We start from the raw sequence: 23,689 nt of genomic DNA, 5'->3' as shown, positions 1-23,689 counted from the left end.
TGTTCCATAGAGCTCTAAGGAGACATCCAGAATTCCGGACAGCTCCAGATGTGTATCCAGAAAGTTCCCGGAATTCCAGTTGCACTGCATGGCAGCCTGATCCAGCGCCAGCACCCAGGCAGATGCCACCAGGTGCTGATGCTGGCCAATAAATGGTAAGCATTCCTAATCAGGAGTGCACACGGTTAAATGCAGCACTCTGTTTGACAGGGCTAGGAGTCAATGGCTCCCGGCCCTGTCAATCACTCTTCTGGCCGGATGCACACCCAAACTGAGGATAGGAAAGGCGCTGCGTTTCTCAATAGTAGTAAAATTAAATGAAGTTTGGAATTTCAATGTAACAAGAAATTCTTTTTCTCTCTCTCTCTCTCTCTCTCTCTCTCTACTGTGTTTCCCCGAAAGTAAGGCAGTGTCTTATATTAATTTTGCTCCAATAGATTTGTGGGTGAGGGTAAGGTCTTATTTTCAGGGAATGTGTTATTTTTCCATGAAGAAGTATTCACATGTCACATGCACAGCAAGGACAGAGCCTGTGATATGGTGGCTTCTGGCCACCAGGGGGAGCTCAACATAGTATATTCGTACAGCACAGCAGGGACAGAGTATAGTATAGCAGCTTCCGGCCACCAGTGGGAGCTTACCACAGTACATGTACAGCACAGCAGGGACAGTGTATGGTATGGCGTCTCCCAGCCACCAGGGGGAGATATCCACATCTTACCTGTACAGCACAGCAAGGACAGGTACAGTATGGCGGCAGGCAACAGGATAATGACAGACTGTGTGCAGCTCTTTATCTTGCGGTAGGGAACGGGCCTCTTGATGCCTTGCCCGCTCATTTACAAGTGACAGCCCTGGAAGAGAACATTGGGGTTGTCAGCAGGTGACGGTCTCCATGTCCTGGAAGCAGCTGCTCTGCAACAGACGCTAAAGGTAGGGGGGGGCAACAGTGGTGGGCTATAAAGAATCCCATCTGCATGCCCTGGTGTTCTATGCGGTGGGCATGCTGCCAAAGTTAAACTTTGCTAGGTCTTACTTTCAGGGGAGCCTCATATTTTCAGGGAAACATAATGTGTAGAATTGTTAGGCCTGAACAAGCAGAAATGCAGTGTAAAGCATGGAGGGGGGACAGCACAGCAGCCTAAAGGCCCTATTCCACCAACAGATCTGACGACAGATTATCTGCCAAAGATTTGAAGCCAAACCCAGGAGTGGATATGAAAAGAGGAGAAATCCAGTCTTTCCTTTATGACCTGTTCTCTGTTTATAGTCTGTTCCTGGGTTTGGCTTCAAATCTTTGAAAGATAATCTGTCGTCAGATCTGTTGGTGGAATAGGGCCTTAAGACAATAGGACAAATCGCTGGACCCTAAGGGGCTAAAACACAGAATAAAGAGCGGTCGGGCAGAGCCTGCAGCCCCGGGGCGGCACATCCGCTTACATTGCTCTTTAGAGTTTTTATAAGTTGGAGATGAGAAATCCAGATGACATTTGAGCGGCTTTGAAGTGGCGCGGCCTCTGCCGCCTTCTATGGGAGCGCTCGGTGCCCGCTCACTGCTGGTTTTGTCTTTTGAGAAAAGCCACTGAGTGAAGAGTAATATTCCTATTCAGCCGCACAAAGCCGCGCTGCCCGGCACAGAACTCCAGCCCGACGCTGTTCACACTCCAGTGGTTTAACGCCATCTGTCATTCTCCGATTCATAAAGCTGTGTGCCCATAGCAGGGTCACTTGTCATCACCTCCTACTTGGCATTCCAGTGTGGCGGCACCCTCACCTACGAACAAAGGGGAAGGACTACAAAACAGCGCCACATCAGTGCACAGGTTGTGGATGGTATTGCAGCTCAGCCACAATGCAGGACCACACATGACCTGTAGACAGACGTGGCGCTGTTTCTGAAGGAGATAAGTCGTGTTTTGTTTTATTGGCCGAACATTTGTTTTACCTGACGCTACTTTACAATGTAACATCTTATCAGTACAATGTATCCAATGTGAAGGGGATGTAACACTACAACACAGGGTACTATGGATAGTAGTTGTACTATCAGCACTGAAGTGTTAAATAAGAGCAGTATAATAGTAGTTATAATACTGGTAAAGTAACAGAAGTTGGCACTCACCCCTTGGGGTCGTGTTCACAACCAGACGAAGCCTGACACAGGGCGAAAACGTTCATTGTATCAGTGACGCTACCTGCCTTCACCACCCTCCCCCTTCCCAGCTAAGTGTACCACGTTATTCCAATAAAGAATATTCACAACCCCAAGTGGTGAGTGCCAACTGTTACTTTACCAGTATTTACACTGTGCGTTTTCTCTGCATTTTTGTTGAGCACCTCCAAGGGTCTGTTTTTCTGGAGGTGGAAGCTACACGTGCTATCATTCAGTGGTTCAGTACGCCTGTGTTATACGTGGTGCCGGCTACCCCTTCCTTCATTATATAATAGTAGTTATATCCTTGCATATAGGAGCAGTATTATAGTAGTTATATCCCTGTATATAGGGGGCAGTATTATAGTAGTTATATCCCTGTATATAGGAGCAGTATTATAGTAGTTATATTCCTGTATATTGGAGCAGTATTGCAGTAGTTATATTCCTGTATATAGGGGCAGTATTATAGTAGTTATATCCCTGTATATAGGAGCAGTATTATAGTAGTTATATTCCTGTATATAGGAGCAGTATTATAGTAGTTATATTCTTGTATATAGGGGCAGTATTATAGTAGTTATATCCCTGTATATAGGAGCAGTATTAGAGTAGTTATATTCCTGTATATAGGAGCAGTATTATAGTAGTATATTCCTGTATATAGGAGCAGTATTATAGTAGTTATATCCCTGTATATAGGAGCAGTATTATAGTAGTTACACGAACTGGAGAGAATGGAACGGCTGCACATCCCATCTATGGCTGATACTAATGCCGCTAGGCCTATATTAAAAATCAACACCAGAGTGTCTGTATATGAATTGATCAAGCCATATTGCCCCGTGTACCACCGCGCAGGTCCTCTGGTCCACACGGGTCCCTAAGCTAACTCCACACCGTGTCGGTCAGCGACCGCCAACCCCGCAAAGCGTGCACTTGCAGGGAAGGGAGGCCATGGAACGGCCCTGCAACCCCAATGTCACAGGACCAGACCCAAAAAGCCCCACCAAAACCCAGCCAGCACCACCGGCGGGGAAGGCTGCCCCCAAACGACACAAGTATGGATATGGTATTACACTTACCATTGCTGCTCTCACAGAATGGGGAAAACATAGGGTCCAGACATGTGAGCACAGGCATCTCCTGCTAATTTTGGTCATGTGGGTCTTATGAAGGAGTGCTAGCTGTTCAGAGAGGGAGAATTGCAAAACACGAACTGGAGAGAATGGAACGGCTGCACATCCCATCTATGGCTGATACTAATGCCGCTAGGCCTATATTAAAAATCAACACCAGAGTGTCTGTATATGAATTGATCAAGCCATATTGCCCCGTGTACCACCGCGCAGGTCCTCTGGTCCACACGGGTCCCTACGCTAACTCCACACCGTGTCGGTCAGCGACCGCCAACCCCGCAAAGCGTGCACTTGCAGGGAAGGGAGGCCATGGAACGGCCCTGCAACCCCAATGTCACAGGACCAGACCCAAAAAGCCCCACCAAAACCCAGCCAGCACCACCGGCGGGGAAGGCTGCCCCCAAACGACACAAGTATGGATATGGTATTACACTTACCATTGCTGCTCTCACAGAATGGGGAAAACATAGGGTCCAGACATGTGAGCACAGGCATCTCCTGCTAATTTTGGTCATGTGGGTCTTATGAAGGAGTGCTAGCTGTTCAGAGAGGGAGAATTGCAAAACACGAACTGGAGAGAATGGAACGGCTGCACATCCCATCTATGGCTGATACTAATGCCGCTAGGCCTATATTAAAAATCAACACCAGAGTGTCTGTATATGAATTGATCAAGCCATATTGCCCCGTGTACCACCGCGCAGGTCCTCTGGTCCACACGGGTCCCTATATAGTAGTTATATTCTTGTATATAGGAGCAGTATTATAGTAGTATATTCCTGTATATAGGAGCAGTATTATAGTAGTTATATTCTTGTATATAGGAGCAGTATTATAGTAGTATATTCCTGTATATAGGAGCAGTATTATAGTAGTTATATTCCTCTATATAGGAGCAGTATTATAGTAGTTATATTCTTGTACATAGGAGCAGTATTATAGTAGTTATATCCTTGTATATAGGAGCAGTATTATAGTAGTTATATTCCTGTATATAGGAGCAGTATTATAGTAGTTATATTCCTGTATATAGGAGCAGTATTATAGTAGTTATATTCTTGTATATAGGAGCAGTATTATAGCAGTTATATTCCTGTATATAGGAGCAGTATTATAGTAGGTATATTCTTGTATATAGGAGCAGTATTATAGTAGTTATATTCTTGTATATAGGGGCAGTATTATAGTAGTTATATCCCTGTATATAGGAGCAGTATTATAGTAGTTATATCCCTGTATATAGGAGCAGTATTATAGTAGTTATATCCCTGTATATAGGAGCAGTATTATAGTAGTATATTCCTGTATATAGGAGCAGTATTATAGTAGTTATATCCCTGTATATAGGAGCAGTATTATAGTAGTTATATTCTTGTATATAGGAGCAGTATTATAGTAGTATATTCCTGTATATAGGAGCAGTATTATAGTAGTTATATTCTTGTATATAGGAGCAGTATTATAGTAGTATATTCCTGTATATAGGAGCAGTATTATAGTAGTTATATTCCTCTATATAGGAGCAGTATTATAGTAGTTATATTCTTGTACATAGGAGCAGTATTATAGTAGTTATATCCTTGTATATAGGAGCAGTATTATAGTAGTTATATTCCTGTATATAGGAGCAGTATTATAGTAGTTATATTCCTGTATATAGGAGCAGTATTATAGTAGTTATATCCCTGTATATAGGAGCAGTATTATAGTAGTTATATTCTTGTATATAGGGGGCAGTATTATAGTAGTTATATTCTTGTGCAGTACATAGTATTGTGCAGTACACTCTCTCATAGACTGTGTTATTCCCTAGAAAGGACCCTCTTCCCAGCCCCCACCCCTCTTTTCAGCAGCTCTCAGCGCTACATGTGCAGTGATAAAATAAAATACATGTCTGGCTTTTAACTTGCTGACCTGAGACAGCTGCTGACAGACACAATGGCAGAGATTAGCAGGAAAGGAGTGTTTCTCTTTCTTCAGAAGGCGGCCTGTACATCCACAGCGCTGACCTGACAGAACCTCTGTGCCGCCCAATTAGGCGGAAAATGTGTCCCTGTGTGAAATGACAGGAGAGGAGGTTATCGCTTCAGCACATCAGGGAGACACCACATTCATATGGCGGCATTTTTTATATATGTTTCCTACAGAATGTGCCGGTGTTGTGTATCCTGTGTCACCCAGGTGTCCCTACTTTATGACCGGATTATGCTGATGGGATCAGCGACGGATGTTTGATTGTTGGACGCCTCTCCCTCAGATTCCTCTTCGATCAGCAGAATAAAGGAGTAGTAATGTACACTGTAATGCTGCGTTTACACGTAACCATTATCGTGCGAATTTGCGCAATAACGGTCGAATTCGAACGATAATCGTACGTGTAAACGCAGCGAACGATCGTACATTTTGATCTTTCATCAGGTCATCAAATCGTCGTTCATCGTACGCAAAAAATTCGCAAATCGTTCCGTGTGAACAGTCGTTCGCCGATTTAACCAATGTGTGAGATAGGCTTAAACGATCTCAAAACGATCGCAGTGTGAATATTCGTACGATATATCGTACCATCTAAACGCTGATCGTTATAAAAAAAAAATCGTAAATCCGACATTGCTAATCGTACGATCGGGCCAATAATCGTTACGTGTAAACGCAGCATTAGGGATGTCCATAGGAATGTCCTTGTGCCTTGTACTGCAGCTCGACCATGCTCAGCCCTATTAAAGGGATTGTTCTATGAAAAGAAAAAAAAAATCACCATTCTTCCAGTACTTATCAGCTGCTGTATGTCCTGCAGGAAGTGGTGTATTCTCTCCAGTCTGACACAGTACTCTCTGCTGCCACCTCTGTCCATGTCAGGAACTGTCCAGAGCAGTAGCAAATCCCCATAGAAAACCTCTCCTGCTCTTGACAGTTGCTGACATGGACAGAGGTGGCAGCAGAGAGCACTGTGTCAGACTGGAGAGAATACACCACTTCCTGCAGGACATACAGCAGCTGATAAGTACTGGAAAACTGGAGATTTTTCTATAGAAGTAAATTACAAATCTGAATAGCTTTCTTACACCATTTGATTAGAAAACATATTTTATCCATTTAAAATACAAAGTTTAATAATAAATGAACCACCTCTCTTTTCTGTATACGCAGCCTTGAGCATGATACGTGATTATTGTTTGATAGGTAATTAATTCCTCCAATGATTCTGCAATGACAGTGTTGACCTGCAGGGGGCAGTGCTGCCAATGCTGAAAATCCCTAAATCCCCAATTTAGCTCATTATAAAAGGCCGTGTGGTCTGTGATGTCTTGTGACAGTAACATGCATTTAATACGCACTCCAGGCCAAGTACATCCCTGATCCCTTAAGCGACCTTATGGGGAATGAGTTGTCTATTCTCACGCTATGGCTGGAGAGAGCACTGTATCCCATCAGAGGAGGAGTAATACTCGTGCACTTTCCCATGGGTGTCAGGAGGAGCAGCCAAGGTGGATATCAAGCACTGACCCCGCTTTACGCCAAGCAGCTTTTTGCCCACATCCCTGTATCTTAGCGATCCTCACATGGTGTAATCATACAATGTCATCTTCTAGGTGACTTACTTATAGATAGAGTACAGAGCTAGTGATGTATAATAGCGATATTACTCATAAGAGCAGGAGGGCGCTTTACATCAGATGCCGGATTATCAGGTTGTCTGGATTATTACCTTACATTAAAAAGGACATTTAAAGGCTCCGTCTTCCTATGAAACCATTTTCTCTTATGTGGTTTATATAATTCTACAACATATCATTCTAATGGTTTTACCTAAACATTGTCTTACCATTCCGTATCTATAGCTCTTCTCCTCTGCAGGCCTATTCGTCACCATGGTAACAGACTACAAACAAACCCTATGTAGTCTGATCCAGCCCTCTGTCCCCTACTTCCTGTTACCCTAATTAGGAAAAATCCAGGGAGCGTATGTTGAAATCTAACATGCCCGATCCTTCTCTCCCCCAACTTCTACTGCAGCTAATAGGCAAAAAGAGTCTGCGGAGCCTCAATTAAGAGTCCAGAAACGGGACCAGCCAGATATCCCTCCAGGGAAGGACCTAGCCAAGGGGTGGCTTCTGTAAGGACACCACCATATTAAGTGGCCCTATATCCAATATCCAATTCAGTTATGAGTCTAAGGGTGTAACCTGGGAAACACCAAGGCCAGGTATCCATCCACTGACAGCTGTTTCGGGGTGTTGCCCCTCATCAGTGTTGGGCAGGATTCTGGCTAGGCGAGAGCAATGCCTAGTAGACCAATACGGCAAACAAATCACTGATCTCAGGGAGACCAGGCAAGGGAAACACTGTAGGCTCCTAGTAAAAGCACTCAATACAGTAAAATCCTAGGTGCATTGCCCCCTGGGAAATATAAATATGCAAAAAAGAGTCCATGGAGCCTCATTCAAGAGTCTCCAAACACAGGACCATCCAGATATCCCTCCAGGGAAGGGCCCAGCCAAGGGGCGGCTCCAGTAGGGAGACCAACACCACCATATTAAATGTCCCTTTCTACCACCGGGGATAGTTTCCATATATCAGATGGTCGGTTGTTCTCGCTGATGTCATTCCGTATGGCCCACACGTATCTATGTGTACGGCCAGTGTTAGTCCTGGTCGGTCTCAGTCTTTCTTTGTTATTTAGGGGCAATCTATGCAGAAAATCCAGAGGAACTAGAAGGGGATAGAGAACTGTCCCAATGGGTGTGAAGAGGAGGTGGATCAAGCATCAGACTCTGGTACACAGCCCAGCACCTTCATGGTTGGTATGGGACCGCTTCCCTTGTGGGACCATGGTAGGTCGTGCTGCTGTCCCAGCCACATTACAGCCGCCATCAGTCCTGAGCAGTGATGGATCCCGTAGACCCCCCCCCCACCAGATTTGTCAGAATGCAGAAGCGAGCTCCTTCACGTCAGGCAGACGCGGTAACCGCTCATCACGGCGCAGCCAGTCATTTAAGCAGTTTTATTGTCTACAATTAAAGCCCTGTGAGTCCTGGCATGTCGGCCGGCGTTCCTTCTCCCTCCGAGCAGTCATCCCACAAGCAGAGGAAGATTTCGACACCCTGTTTGTGTCTCCGCACTTTCTTCTCTCGTCTTATTACATTGTATATTACGTCTCACACGTGTTCTGCATTCGATTTCCAGAAGCTCCGATAAAGAGCCGAGACGTTTGAGTGCCTCGCACCTCCTAAGATTGCCCGGCCCAACATGGCGACCTGCCGGATCCTGACTAACCACAAGCGAGGCTCGGCTAATTCTGGTGTCAGGTCCGTGAATCATTCCTCAGGGAGATGACGGAGGAATTACGGGAGTATTGGGCAATGTCAGTGATGAAGTCTTAGGAGTTATGAGGCGTTATGTTTCCCTTAAGGAATTAATGTCTGGTCACATGCGGTTATTACAGGAGTGGATTCCCTTTATAGAGGACCTGTCCTGTCCTGCATTACTTTCCTCTAAAGATGGCAACTGATCACTGGGGGTCCCAGCAGTGGAATACATTGTGATTAGGGATGAGCGATCCTTGAGCATACTAGGGGCCATCTGAACCCAAGCTTGTGGCATTTACTTACCGGTGCCTAAAGAAGTTAGATGCAGCCCTAAGGCTGCCTGGGGAGCATGGATACAGCCATAGGCTCTATGCAAGTTTTCCAGGACTGCATCCAACTTCTTCAGCCACTGGTATTCGAATGCCGTACGCTCAGGTTTGGACGAACCTTTCAAGTAGACATCATCCAAAGTAGAGCACCACTTATAAATCCAACTCTTGCCCTATACTTCATCCCTAACCTTACCTCTCCTCATCTCCTACCTTAAGCATTTACTTCTATTCCAGCCCCTACCCCCATCCTCATCCTCCTCTCCTACCTAACTCTAACAACATTCTCTGACTTCTCTTCCCATCAAGAAGGAAGAGTTGTTGGATTATAGAAAACACAGGATGGATAGACACGTTGCCCGAATGCGATGATCGGGATATATGTCGGCCCCCTCCACGTCTTGACCCATCAGCCCCCTTTAGTGGTTGTCTTTGGGATGTTCTGCCACGCTGAATGAACTTGGGCAAGCAAATCAGCAAGATCCTGGCAGCAATCTTGGCAATTTCCGACCAATGATGTTAGATGTATTCAATGGGGGACAAGTCCGGAGACGCTGCCAGCCATGGTAGGATGTACAGGCCATGCAGATTGCTAACAGGAGCTGAGATGAAAAATGGCCGTACCACTGGTTCCATGACCAAATCAATGTGTCTTTCAGCTGTTAGTGTACCAAGCATGAAGGCTATAGGGGCCCGGCCACTGTACATTATGTCCTCCACATCATAATCCTGAGAGTAGAGTCGGTGTGACGCCCCCTTGTGATCACGGAGGAGGATGGAGCTCTGTTCCGGCCTCCATGGCCATCTTGCTCTGTACCTTCATAGCCTTTGAGGTCACTGGATCCTGTAGCTTGACGTCTGGCACAGTGCTCTCTGCTGCCACCTCTGTCCATGTCAGGAACTGTCCAGAGCAGGAGAGGTTTTCTATGGGGATTTGCTGCTGCTCTGGACAGAGGTGGCAGCAGAGAGCACTGTGTCAGACTGGGGAGATACACCACTTCCTGCAGGGCATACAACAGCTGATAAGTACTAAAGTAAATTATAGTATTAAAGTAAATTATAAATCACTGGCATCAGTTAATTTGAAAGATTTTTTTCATTGTGGTGAACCCCTTTAAGTAGAAGTTACTTGTACTGTAACACTGTAAGTCAGACTCCTCTAGCGTTCTCCTCTTGGGGTAGGTCCGCACTTCTCCTGGCGTCTAATTTTAGTTCGGACGTTAAGCAATAAAAATAAGTTTTCACAAAAAAGGAAAGGCAATGTTTGTGTTCTATTTTGGAACACTTGAGGTGAGCAAAATCCCGATACATCTCAGCTTATCCAAATAATCTGCCATGGTCTCCGCTCTCGTGTTACCTGGGGTTGCGAAAGACGCTTCACTTAGGAAAACATTGTGATTAGACGCGGACAGAGGAGACGCTCCAGGCTTTGGCGCTGGCCAATCTTCAGTGCTGCTTGGATGTGGACACAGGCTGAGGAGGGTGGACGTTTGACTTGTTCCATGAATGTTGGACGGGAACCGGATGGAAAGAGCCAAACAAGAACTTTTTATACTCAGAGCAAACGCATAATATACAGTGAGAGCAGAAGACTCAGAGGGGTGCAGGGAGCCCGGCCCATCCATGTGTCATGTGCTGGGTGATAGCTCCTCTACTCAGATCCATGGGACAGCCATATGCTTAAAGGGGTTCTCTGGCCCTCCAAAAGCTTAGGTATAACTTAACACTCACATGCCTTAATCCCCTGGTGTTACTGTGATGGTCCCCGCCCCAGCTGAGAAGCCATCCAATCACAGGCCATATGTTGCTCAAAAGTTTTACATCTAGGCCATATAATGTACAATTGTGTATAAATATATATATATATATATATATATATATATATATATATATATATATATACAGTATATATGCCATATAATTGTACACATATAGCCGTATAACTGTGTGTATATATATATATATATATATATATATATATATATGCCACATAATGTAGAATTGTATATCTATAGGCTATATAGTGTAGAATTGTATGTATGTGTATATAGATATATGTATATAGGCTATATAATGTAGAATTGTATATAGATATAGGCCATATAATGTGTAATTGTAAACATATAGCCGTATAATTGTGTGTCTGTGTGTATATATATATAATATATATATATATACCGTATAATTTACAATTCTACACATATAGCCATATAATTGTGTGTATATATATATATATATATATATATATATATTGTATATAGCCGTATAATTGTGTGTGTGTATGTATATATATATATATATATATATATATATATATATATATATAGCCGTATAATTGTGTATATATATAGGCCATATGATGTATAATTGTACACATATAGCCGTATAATTGTGTGTGTGTATATATATATATATATATATATATATATATAGGCCATATGATGTATGTGTGTGTATATATATATATATATATATATATATATATATATATATATCGTATAATGTATAATTGTACACATATAGCCCTATAATTGTGTGTGTATATATATATATATATATATATATATATATATATATATATATATATATATAGGCCATATGATGTATAATTGTACACATATAGCCGTATAATTGTGTGTGTATATATATATATATATATATATATATAGGCCATATATATATATATATATATATATATATATATATATATATATATAGGCCATATGATGTATGTGTGTGTATATATATATATATATATATATATATATATACCGTATAATGTATAATTGTACACATATAGCCCTATAATTGTGTATATATATATATAGGCCATATGATGTATAATTGTACACATGGCCGTATGTGTCTTCTCCATCAGGGTCCGTGCACCGTTCTCGGCTGGGCCTGTGGTCTGAGGTTGAGATATGAGTAAACGCACAGGATTCCGAGTCATACTTTTCTATGTTGTCTGAAGTTTGGCTGTTGCCACAGAGAATAACAGCGTACAGCGAGTCCCCTAGAGCCATGGAAATGAGTCGCAAAAAGGTGAATCAGTGGCTGCTCCCTCCTGACAGTAACCTCAGTCCCCGGGGGCATCCAGCTGTATTACAGAAACAGAGAATATATCTATATCCCAGAGCTTGTGTGAGGATGGTGAACGCCCCGAAACATGTCAGTCCTGAGACTCTGCCTGAGAAATGTCCGTCCGCCCTGACACTGGCCTAGGGGGATGCAGACTGACACCTACAGCACAGGACACCTGACACCAGGACACCAGGACCACAGACCTCTGTGATAAGACTGAGAGCTGCCGATACCAGCCCCAATAATGTAGGAGAGAAGCACAGACAGCACTGCAGGTGCAAACAGCCATTCCTTTACTAGACACCAGGATCAGGGCAATGGCAGTGGGGTATTACCACCTTCTCCTGACTGCGTAGCTGCAAGAGACATGGGGAGGCAAGGGCTAATGAAAAGGAATGGGAACTCAAGCAGCAAGATGCCTGATCACATAGCCGCTAGGGTGAAGCTTCATCTCATAGGATACACTGAGACTCTATAGTGTGAGTTATGGGAGAAAACCTCAATGTCACTAAACTATCACAAGGAGACAGGACGAAGCTGCATCTCATAGGAATGCACTGAGACTCTACAGTATGAGTTATAGGACAGAAGATTTATGTCACTGACCTATCACAAGGAGACAGGACGAAGCTGCATCTCATAGGAATGCACTGAGACTCTACAGTATGAGTTATAGGACAGAAGATCCCGTGTCGCAGAGGCTGAATCCCTATAATGTGAGTTATGAGACAGAAGACATATATGACTGCGACTATAAAGTGATTTAGAAGACAGAAGTTGCATCTCATTGATTTATCGCAAGACAGAATGACAGGATAGTTTCATCTCATAGGAAACACTGAGACTCTATGGTGTGAGTTGTAGGACAGAAGTTCCATGTCACTGATCTGTCACTTAGTAGTCAGTTACATAGGGTACCTCTGCCGTCCCTGTGCTGCCGCTATCGGGGTCCCCCAGTTAATGTCTGTGCACCCGGCTCAAGCAATAATGTGTCAGTGACAAGTGACCACTTCAGCCAATCATTGGTCTCAGAACTGATCTCAGTGGTGACGACCAGTCACTGATACAGCTGGCGATTGCAGCAGTCATGTGACATGCCAAGTGACCCGGGACCATGGCGGGCCCGGGAAGCATCAGGAGCAGCAGGCGAGCATTACCTCATAGCACCGTAAGCTGCTTGGAAAAAATGTGCAGCTTGACAATCCCTTAAAGTTAGTTGTCCAGTGTAGAGAACTCATGAACTTATACTCTAGATGTCTAGGGTGACCTGTCCTCTCTTGGCCACAGTGGGGAGCAGCAACAAAGAGTGTCTCCTACTCTGGAGGACCCGTCCTGTCCTGCACTACACAGATAACCCACAGATGTAAGTGGATGCTGTGTAATGCTGCACTCCTCCTGTGGTGGCGCTCTAGGGAAATTGAACACCTGCCACAACATTTTCCCAGATTACAGCTGACCGGTGTGGGTTCCTATAGGAGGGCACCATGTGTTCAAATTATTTAGAGACCCTTCACAAGTAGGACTTGTCGGAGGCGGAGGCCCCCTTTGTAGGTGTTCTAGTAGGACTTGTCGGAGGCGGGGGCCCCCTTTGAAGGTGTTCTAGTAGGACTTGTCGGAGGCGGAGGCCCCCTTTGAAGGTGTTCTAGTAGGGCTTGTCGGAGGCAGAGGCCCCCTTTGAAGGTGTTCTAGTAGGGCTTGTCAGAGGTGGAGGCCCCCTTTGAAGGTGTTCTAGTAGGGCTTGTAGGAGGCGGAGGCCCCCTTTGAAGGTGTTCTAGTCGGACTTGTCGGAGGCGGAGGCCCCCTTTGAAGGTGTTCTAGTAGGACTTGGAGGCGGAGGCCCCCTTTGAAGGTGTTCTAGTAGGACTTGTCGGAGGCCACCTTTGTAGGTGTTCTAGTAGGACTTGTCGGAGGCCACCTTTGTAGGTGTTCTAGTAGGACTTGTCGGAGGCCACCTTTGTAGGTGTTCTAGTAGGACTTGTCGGAGGCCACCTTTGTAGGTGTTCTAGTAGGACTTGTCGGAGGCGGTGGAGGCCCCCTTTGTAGGTGTTCTAGTAGGACTTGTCGGAGGCGGTGGAGGCCCCCTTTGAAGGTGTTCTAGTAGGGCTTGTCGGAGGCGGAGGCCACCTTTGTAGGTGTTCTAGTAGGACTTGTCGGAGGCGGAGGCCCCCTTTTGAAGGTGTTCTAGTAGGACTTGTTGGAGGCGGAGGCCCCCTTTGAAGGTGTTCTAGTAGGACTTGTCGGAGGCGGAGGCCCCCTTTGAAGGTGTCCTTTGTAAGCGTGTGCAGTGTCCCAGAACATGCAGACTACTACTCCTATTATGCCTGTTCTGGTAAGTGTTTGCACTGCAACTGCTGCTGGTTTTCCCCTAGTATTCTCTGGTAATGTGCATTCTCATGTGTATTGTCATGTATTCCTGTGTATTATTGCATTGTACAGTGGTATGCAAGGCTGTTGATCACGTGACCTGTAACCATGGTTCCTCCAATGGCCGACTAGCTCTGGCCAGGAACAACCATGTGACCTCCCACTTCCTCCTAACAAGGGAGTCTTCCCCCTACTTCCAAGCAAGGAGGATGTGTGTCGTCCCTCTCCTGCCTCAGAGGAGTTGGGCTTCTTCTCTGCAGCTCCCACTTCACCACTAGAAGTGTGGATCAGGTGCTCTGCTGTATTCAAGTCTTCGGCTGTATCTGCCTGCTCAAGTGTCCGGAGTCTTCTCTTATCTGGGTGTCATTCCGTTATCTCTCCTCATCGCTGCAAGGATTCACAGCAAGTATTATTCTCAAGCTAATCCACCCAGCAACGCTATTCCTCTCATACTCCTACTCCCATCATCCGGCACGTATTCTCACAGCCTATGCAGCACCACTCCTGCTTTATTTGTCAGAGCCTGCTATATACCCGGTTACATCCGGACAGAACTGTTGCTACTAGTTACCTTATCTATAATAAAACCGCTGTTACTGAACCCTGGCATTGGTGTCCACTAACTGGTGCCCTGACTAAGTGCAGCGAAGAATCGCATGCCCATCATCACCCGCAGATTCCACAGACCGGCCCTACAGCTGTGCTGCCCTCAGGCCTATACCGTGACAAGTATAACCCCTGCAGCTGCCCCGGTCATTGCCCGCTCATAACACCAGCACTGCGGAAGTGGCCCCCAGGGGCCAGGGCATCGCACGTGCAGCAGACTGTACGCTGGGACGCCTGAGCCGTGGAGGTTCCCTTCGCTTTTCACCAGCGCCGTCCACGTGCGTCTGACTTGTTTAGATAAGAGAGTAAAGTGTTCAGTCTGCTGCTCAGGAAATGAATTTCTCCGGCTGCGGAGTGCTCCAGTAAGGCTGCTATTAGAGGCCATTGTGAGTCACCCCTGTCTGCGCCTAAACTGCATGTTTACTATAGGAAAGGCTTTCATCAGCCCAGGAACGGGCGGCTAAAAATACCCGCTACACAAGGGAAAAGGGCAATTTCAGAAGTAAGCATAACATTAGATGGAAGAGCCATGGCCGCCACCAATCACCATCGCCTTGTGATTACAGTAGCTGCATAGTCCCAGCTGGCCGGCTCCATGGGTGTGACTGCGCAGCCTGGCCGGGAGCTCCTTACTGTCTCCTATAGGAGGTGAAGGTGCTGTGTCAGACAGTGAGGACAATGCAGGAGAGGATAATCCCCCTCTGCTTACAGCCACACAACTGTGTTAACTCTTATGGCCCTATTCCACGGAACGATTATCGTTCATTTTCGGACGATATCGACCGCTACGGACGATAATCGTTCCGTGGAATAGAGTGCAACGATCAGCCGACATCGTTCATGTCGGCTGATCGTTGCAGTCGCTTGTTTTTCAACATGTTGAAAAACAAGCGACTGATATAGCAGCGATCTGCTGCCGTCGCTCCGCTGAATAGGAGCATCGGCAGCAGACTCTGCTATATCCTATGGGCTGCCCGGACGATCAGCGATCCTCCGAGCAGCCCCCCCGCAGCTCCCCGCCGCCCCTCCCGCACTCACCCGCTCGCTACAGCCGCGTTGAATAGCGGCGGCAGCGAGCGGCGAACGAGGAGCAAACGAGCGCTAATAGCGCTCGTTTGCTCCTCTAAAACGGCCCGTGGAATAGGGCCATTAGTGTGCCTGCAGCCTGTGTGGAGTATCAATGTCATTCACACTGTAAGGAAACTTGTATTATAAACTATTCCCTAACATATCTATACATGGGCCGGGATAATAGAGCAGCATTTCACAGACTATACATTATATGTAGATAAACTATACATGGGAGGTCAGTTACATTGCAGATTACAAATTAATATCACTATCATGTAGTCTGTACTGTATAATCTGCATTATACTCCAGAGCTGCACTCATTATTCTGCTGGTGGGGTCACTGTGTACATACATTACTGATCCCAAGTTACATCCTGTATTATACTCCAGAGCTGCAATCACTATTCTGCTGGTGAGGTCACTGTGTACATACATTACATTACTGATCCTGAGTTACATCCTATATTATCCTCCAGAGCTGCACTCAGTATTCTGCTGGTGGGGTCACTGTGTACATACATTACATTACTGATCCTGAGTTACATCATGCATTACACTCCAGAGCTGCACTCAGTATTCTGCTGGTGGGGTCACAGTGTTCATACATTACTGATCCTGAGTTACATCCTGTATTATACTCCAGAGCTGCACTCAGTATTCTGCTGGTGGGGTTATTGTGTATATACATTACATTACTAATCCTGTACTGATCCTGAGTTACATCCTATATTATCCTCCAGAGCTGCACTCACTATTCTGCTGGTGAGGTCACTGTGTGTATACATTACATTACTGATCCTGAGGTACATCATGCATTACACTCCAGAGCTGCACTCACTATTCTGCTGGTGGGGTTATTGTGTATATACATTACATTACTGATCCTGAGTTATATGCTGTATTATACTCCAGAGCTGCACTCACTATTCTGCTGCTGGGGTCACTGTGTACATACATTACTTATCCTGAGGCATGATGGAAATTGCAGTTTTGGGGGCAGTGTGTACGCCATTGGTGCACTAGGTGATAGTAGATATGCGGCCGTTGCTGCTATGTAGCATTTCTCTGTGTTGTATATAATTAATCCTTAGATGATACATTGTGCTGTGGAGTCCCAGTGTGATACAACCTGTTATAATCTGCTCGGACAGGACAGTCGGTGTCCCCTTTCTTAGGGCCCTATTACACGGGACGATCATCATGCGAAAAATCGTTAAATCGTTTGAATTTAAACGATAATCGTTCTGTGTAATTGCAGGCAACGATTGAAAAATCGCTTGTATGTTGTTGATCGTGGATTTAGATCTGAACCTAAAATTATCGTTAATCGGTTGGTAATCGTTCGCTGTAATTCCACATTCGTTCTCTCAAGTTCCGCGTTTTTTCACTAATCGTTCAGTGTAATTGCGCATTGTTTATTGGATCAGAAGGAATAAACGATCATAGTAACGATCGTAACTAACGACCATCGTTCTGTGTAATATGGTGAGCGATTTCAGGTTAACGATAAACAATCTCGTTTGTGATCGTTTATCGTTAGTCGTTAAAAATCGCTCAGTGTAATAGGACCCTTAGACTGACCCCTCACATTATCGGCTCTGTTCTTCCTTGCAGCTTTGGTAGTAAACAGAGGAGATGAGAAAAGCCCTTTCGGGAGCGCTCGGCGCGGCTCTGATAAATAATGTATGGACCAGACAGCAGGGTGGCAGCGCGGACGCTCTATTTATATCGCCGGTTTGATTCACTGCCGTAAATTTAGTCATTATGCCATAAATAGCAATTTTCCAGTGCTAAACGCCGCGCTATCTCCAAACCGTCTCCAGGACGGCCAAGTATCCGAAAAAGTAAGCCACGGCCCAGGAATGCTGGGAAATCCATCACCGAAGCCTCGTGACCCTTCCAGACAATACAGGAGACCATCAGGAGAATAACACCCGTCTGCCCCAACATGAGGCTTCCCAGTACCTGCAAAACTACAACTCCCATCATGATGAGGGCTGTACAGGCATGATGGGAGTTGTACCCCTCCACATCGTAGTGAAATTTTGTTTAGTTCGAATCCGTTTTAGAAAGTTATAGAGATTTGCAATTTACTTCTATTTAAAAAAATCTCCAATCTTCCAGTACTTATCAGCTGCTGTGTGTCCTGCAGGAAGTGGTGTATTCTCTCCAGGCTGACACAGTGCTCTTTGCTGCCACCTCTGTCCATGTCAGGAACTGTCCAGAGCAGCAGCAAATCCCCATAGAAAACCTCTCCTGCTCTGGACAGTTCCTGACATGGACAGAGGTGGCAGCAGAGAGCACTGTTTCAGACTGGAGAGAATACACCACTTCCTGCAGGACATACAGCAACTGATAAGTACTAGAAGACTGGAGATTTTAAAAGAGAAGTAAATTATAAATCTCTATAACTGTCTGAAACCAGTTGATTTGAGAGATTTTTTTTGCTGGAGTTCCCCTTTAACCTATCTGCAGCTGGATTTCCCTTTGCTCTTCCCTTCACAAGAAGAGGAAGAACCGAAAAGCGTCTTTGCCCTCCAGGGTTCTCGGCAGATCCTGATCTAATAGTTATTACCATCTGTGCGGTGCAAAGAAAAAAAATGGTGGCGTTACCATAGCAACCCCCAGATGTTTCCCCCTCGTCACCCCCTTGGTACTGCGCTACTGCCATATGTCACCTCCCCGCACCAGACTGATATATGTCTATCATCACCGGCAGCGGGGACAGGAAATACTGCACAACCAAAGGTCCTTCCTGATGAAGTCATTGTATCAGGGAAAGATCATCTATCTGTACTGTGACATCACTGTGTGTATTATCCCCCCTGTACTGTGACATCACTGTGTGTATTATCCCCCCTGTACTGTGACATCACTGTCTGTATTATCCCTGTACTGTGACATCACTGTGTGTATTATCCCCCCTGTACTGTGACATCACTGTGTGTATTATCCCCCCTGTACTGTGACATCACTGTGTGTATTATCCCCCCTGTACTGTGACATCACTGTGTGTATTATCCCCCCTGTACTGTGACATCACTGTGTGTATTATCCCCCCTGTACTGTGACATCACTGTCTGTATTATCCCTGTACTGTGACATCACTGTGTGTATTATCCCCCCTGTACTGTGACATCACTGTGTGTATTATCCCCCCTGTACTGTGACATCACTGTGTGTATTATCCCCCCTGTACTGTGACATCACTGTGTGTATTATCTCTGTACTGTGACATCACTGTGTATTATCCCTGTACTGTGACATCACTGTGTATTATCCCTGTACTGTGACATCACTGTGTGTATTATCTCTGTTCTGTGACATCACTGTGTATTATCCCTGTACTGTGACATCACTGTGTGTATTATCCCTGTACTGTGACATCACTGTGTATTATCCCTGTACTGTGACATCACTGTGTGTATTATCCCCCCTGTACTGTGACATCACTGTGTGTATTATCCCTGTACTGTGACATCACAGTGTGTATTATCCCTGTACTGTGACATCACAGTGTGTATTATCCCTGTACTGTGACATCACTGTGTATATTATCCCTGTACTGTGACATCACTGTGTATTATCCCTGTACTGTGACATCACTGTGTGTATTATCCCCCCTATACTGTGACATCACTGTGTAGTATCCCTGTCCTGTGACATCACTGTGTGTAGTATCCCTGTCCTGTGACATCACTGTGTGTATTATCCCCCCTGTACTGTGACATCACTGTGTAGTATCCCTGTCCTGTGACATCACTGTGTGTAGTATCCCCCTCTGTACTGTGCAGAATCCTTGGTCAGGGACAGATGAGTGACACAGCACAGTTCTCCTATATCCCCCTTCCCCTATGCAGGGTATATACATCTTCTCCATCCCCCATAAGAAGCAGCTGTACAGAGGGAGCCCCCCATCCCTGGCCATGTGCTTCCTCCCTTCTTCCAGCTCAGAAACCTGATGCTCAGACAGGTGTGTACTGATCCCTCTCTCACCTGGGAAGAGATGTGTCTTGTAGGAGCCCTGGAGGCTTAGGTTCCAGCAGTGTGCAGCTCATTGTGGAAGGGGAGGGGGAGTATGGGAGGAATAGACATGAGCTCAGCCAAGGGAGAGCTGGAGTCACAGACAGGCTCACACTGAACAGAGTGCAGCTCTGAGGGAAGGGGGTCCTGCTGCTGCAGCTCTGCATGGTGGCTGCACTATCTGCATGCTGCCACACCTCCACCACACTCTCATCCTGCCAGCAGCAGCAGCAGCTAGCCCTATGGATAAGTGACTCACTGCAAGCATCATCCTCCTCCTCTCTGGAAACATTCTGTCTGGGCTCTCCAAGGTGAAGCAGTCTCTTCCCTGACTAAGAACTCCGCATCCTCCTCCTCCTCCCTGGGCCAATGGATGTTTATTTCTCTTCCGACACATGTCAGGCAGCAGATCTGATGCCCATGTAGACTTCTTCAGCTGTGCAGCCAGCCTGGAAGGTGAGTGTGACAGCCATGGAGCCTGCTGCTGCTGCTTCTGGAGGGTGGTGGACCTGATTCTAGAGCAGGTCAGCCATGGAGCCTGGTGCTGCTGCTTCTGGAGGGTGGTGGACCTGATTCTAGAGCAGGTCAGCCATGGAGCCTGGTGCTGCTGCTTCTGGAGGGTGGTGGACCTGATTCTAGAGCAGGTCAGCCATGGAGCCTGGTGCTGCTGCTTCTGGAGGGTGGTGGACCTGATTCTAGAGCAGGTCAGCCATGGAGCCTGGTGCTGCTGCTTCTGGAGGGTGGTGGACTCCAGAGAGTTGATTCTAGAGCAGGTCAGCCAATGAGCCTGGTGCTGCTGCTTATGGAGGGTGGTGGACCTGATTCTAGAGCAGGTAGCTATGGTGCCTGGTGCTGCTGCTTCTGGAGGGTTGTGGACCTGATTCTAGAACAGGTCGGCCTTGAAGCCTGGAACTGACCCTGATGGGTCTAGATATCTAGGTGTCAGGATGAGTCTGGAGATCACATAGACCTGTACACTTTACCTTGTATCTAGTCTCAGAGTCTTTACAGCCCATAGAGGTGACCTGTTCCTAAGCCGTATACCGACCCTAAGGATCTAATAGTTGTGTCTGTATCTAAGTGCAGGAAGACCTCACCGTGCCCCACGTTAGCTTCAATATTTCACACCTCCACATCTCACCTGTACCTGGAAGGCGGCTACTCCAAGGTGAAGCTCAAGATCAAGTCTCAGTATATTACATTATATCTCCGACCTCTATAGAGACAGTATAGACCTCACCTTGTATCTCCCACCTCTATAGAGACAGTATAGACCTCACCTTGTATCTCCGACCTCTATAGAGACAGTATAGACCTCACCTTATATCTCCGACCTCTATAGAGACAGTATAGACCTCACCTTGTATCTCCATCCTCTATAGAGACAGTATAGACCTCACCTTGTATCTCCATCCTCTATAGAGACAGTATAGACCTCACCTTATATCTCCGACCTCTATAGAGACAGTATAGACCTCACCTTGTATCTCCGACCTCTATAGAGACAGTATAGACCTCACCTTGTATCTCCATCCTCTATAGAGACAGTATAGACCTCACCTTGTATCTCCCACCTCTATAGAGACAGTATAGACCTCACCTTGTATCTCCATCCTCTATAGAGACAGTATAGACCTCACCTTGTATCTCCGACCTCTATAGAGACAGTATAGACCTCACCTTGTATCTCCGACCTCTATAGAGACAGTATAGACCTCACCTTGTATCTCCCACCTCTATAGAGACAGTATAGACCTCACCTTGTATCTCCGACCTCTATAGAGACAGTATAGACCTCACCTTGTATCTCCGACCTCTATAGAGACAGTATAGACCTCACCTTGTATCTCCCACCTCTATAGAGACAGTATAGACCTCACCTTGTATCTCCATCCTCTATAGAGACAGTATAGACCTCACCTTGTATCTCCGACCTCTATAGAGACAGTATAGACCTCACCTTGTATCTCCCACCTCTATAGAGACAGTATAGACCTCACCTTGTATCTCCGACCTCTATAGAGACAGTATAGACCTCACCTTGTATCTCCATCCTCTATAGAGACAGTATAGACCTCTCCTTGTATCTCCATCCTCTATAGAGACAGTATAGACCTCACCTTATATCTCCGACCTCTATAGAGACAGTATAGACCTCACCTTGTATCTCCGACCTCTATAGAGACAGTATAGACCTCACCTTGTATCTCCGACCTCTATAGAGACAGTATAGACCTCACCTTGTATCTCCATCCTCTATAGAGACAGTATAGACCTCACCTTGTATCTCCCACCTCTATAGAGACAGTATAGACCTCACCTTGTATCTCCGACCTCTATAGAGACAGTATAGACCTCACCTTGTATCTCCGACCTCTATAGAGACAGTATAGACCTCACCTTGTATCTCCGACCTCTATAGAGACAGTATAGACCTCACCTTGTATCTCCCACCTCTATAGAGACAGTATAGACCTCACCTTGTATCTCCATCCTCTATAGAGACAGTATAGACCTCACCTTGTATCTCCATCCTCTATAGAGACAGTATAGACCTCACCTTGTATCTCCATCCTCTATAGAGACAGTATAGACCTCACCTTGTATCTCCGACCTCTATAGAGACAGTATAGACCTCACCTTGTATCTCCATCCCCTATAGAGACAGTATAGACCTCACCTTATATCTCCGACCTCTATAGAGACAGTATAGACCTCACCTTGTATCTCCGACCTCTATAGAGACAGTATAGACCTCACCTTGTATCTCCGACCTCTATAGAGACAGTATAGACCTCTCCTTGTATCTCCAACCTCTATAGAGACAGTATAGACCTCACCTTGTATCTCCATCCCCTATAGAGACAGTATAGACCTCACCTTGTATCTCCCACCTCTATAGAGACAGTATAGACCTCACCTTGTATCTCCATCCTCTATAGAGACAGTATAGACCTCACCTTGTATCTCCATCCTCTATAGAGACAGTATAGACCTCACCTTGTATCTCCCACCTCTATAGAGACAGTATAGACCTCACCTTGTATCTCCATCCCCTATAGAGACAGTATAGACCTCACCTTGTATCTCCCACCTCTATAGAGACAGTATAGACCTCACCTTGTATCTCCATCCTCTATAGAGACAGTATAGACCTCACCTTATATCTCCGACCTCTATAGAGACAGTATAGACCTCACCTTGTATCTCCCACCTCTATAGAGACAGTATAGACCTCACCTTGTATCTCCCACCTCTATAGAGACAGTATAGACCTCACCTTGTATCTCCATCCTCTATAGAGACAGTATAGACCTCACCTTGTATCTCCCACCTCTATAGAGACAGTATAGACCTCACCTTATATCTCCGACCTCTATAGAGACAGTATAGACCTCACCTTGTATCTCCATCCTCTATAGAGAAAGTATAGACCTCACCTTGTATCTCCGACCTCTATAGAGACAGTATAGACCTCACCTTGTATCTCCGACCTCTATAGAGACAGTATAGACCTCACCTTGTATCTCCCACCCCTATAGAGACAGTATAGACCTCACCTTGTATCTCCGACCTCTATAGAGACAGTATAGACCTCACCTTGTATCTCCGAC

The 23,689-nt window shown here is 45.7% G+C and overlaps 1 protein-coding gene across 3 annotated transcripts in view; it reads left to right on the top strand.

Moving 5' to 3' along the window:
- Positions 1–23,689, top strand: part of PLEKHG5 (pleckstrin homology and RhoGEF domain containing G5) — a 189,548-nt gene that overhangs the window by 39,526 nt on the left and 126,333 nt on the right. Inside the window, exon 1 of one of the 3 annotated variants that reach the window (XM_069949001.1) lies at positions 20,196–20,531. The exons of the other annotated variants lie outside the window; for them this stretch is intronic. The gene's annotated coding sequence lies outside the window, so the exon portion shown is untranslated. Of the gene's footprint in view, positions 1–20,195; positions 20,532–23,689 lie in introns of those variants that run through there. 3 annotated transcript variants of the gene reach the window in all.

This window comes from Dendropsophus ebraccatus, chromosome 12 (assembly GCF_027789765.1).
Source record: "Dendropsophus ebraccatus isolate aDenEbr1 chromosome 12, aDenEbr1.pat, whole genome shotgun sequence".
Taxonomy (NCBI): domain Eukaryota; kingdom Metazoa; phylum Chordata; class Amphibia; order Anura; family Hylidae; genus Dendropsophus; species Dendropsophus ebraccatus.
The sequence above is the reverse complement of the archived record's forward strand: the minus strand, read 5'-3'. Positions and strand labels throughout refer to the sequence as shown.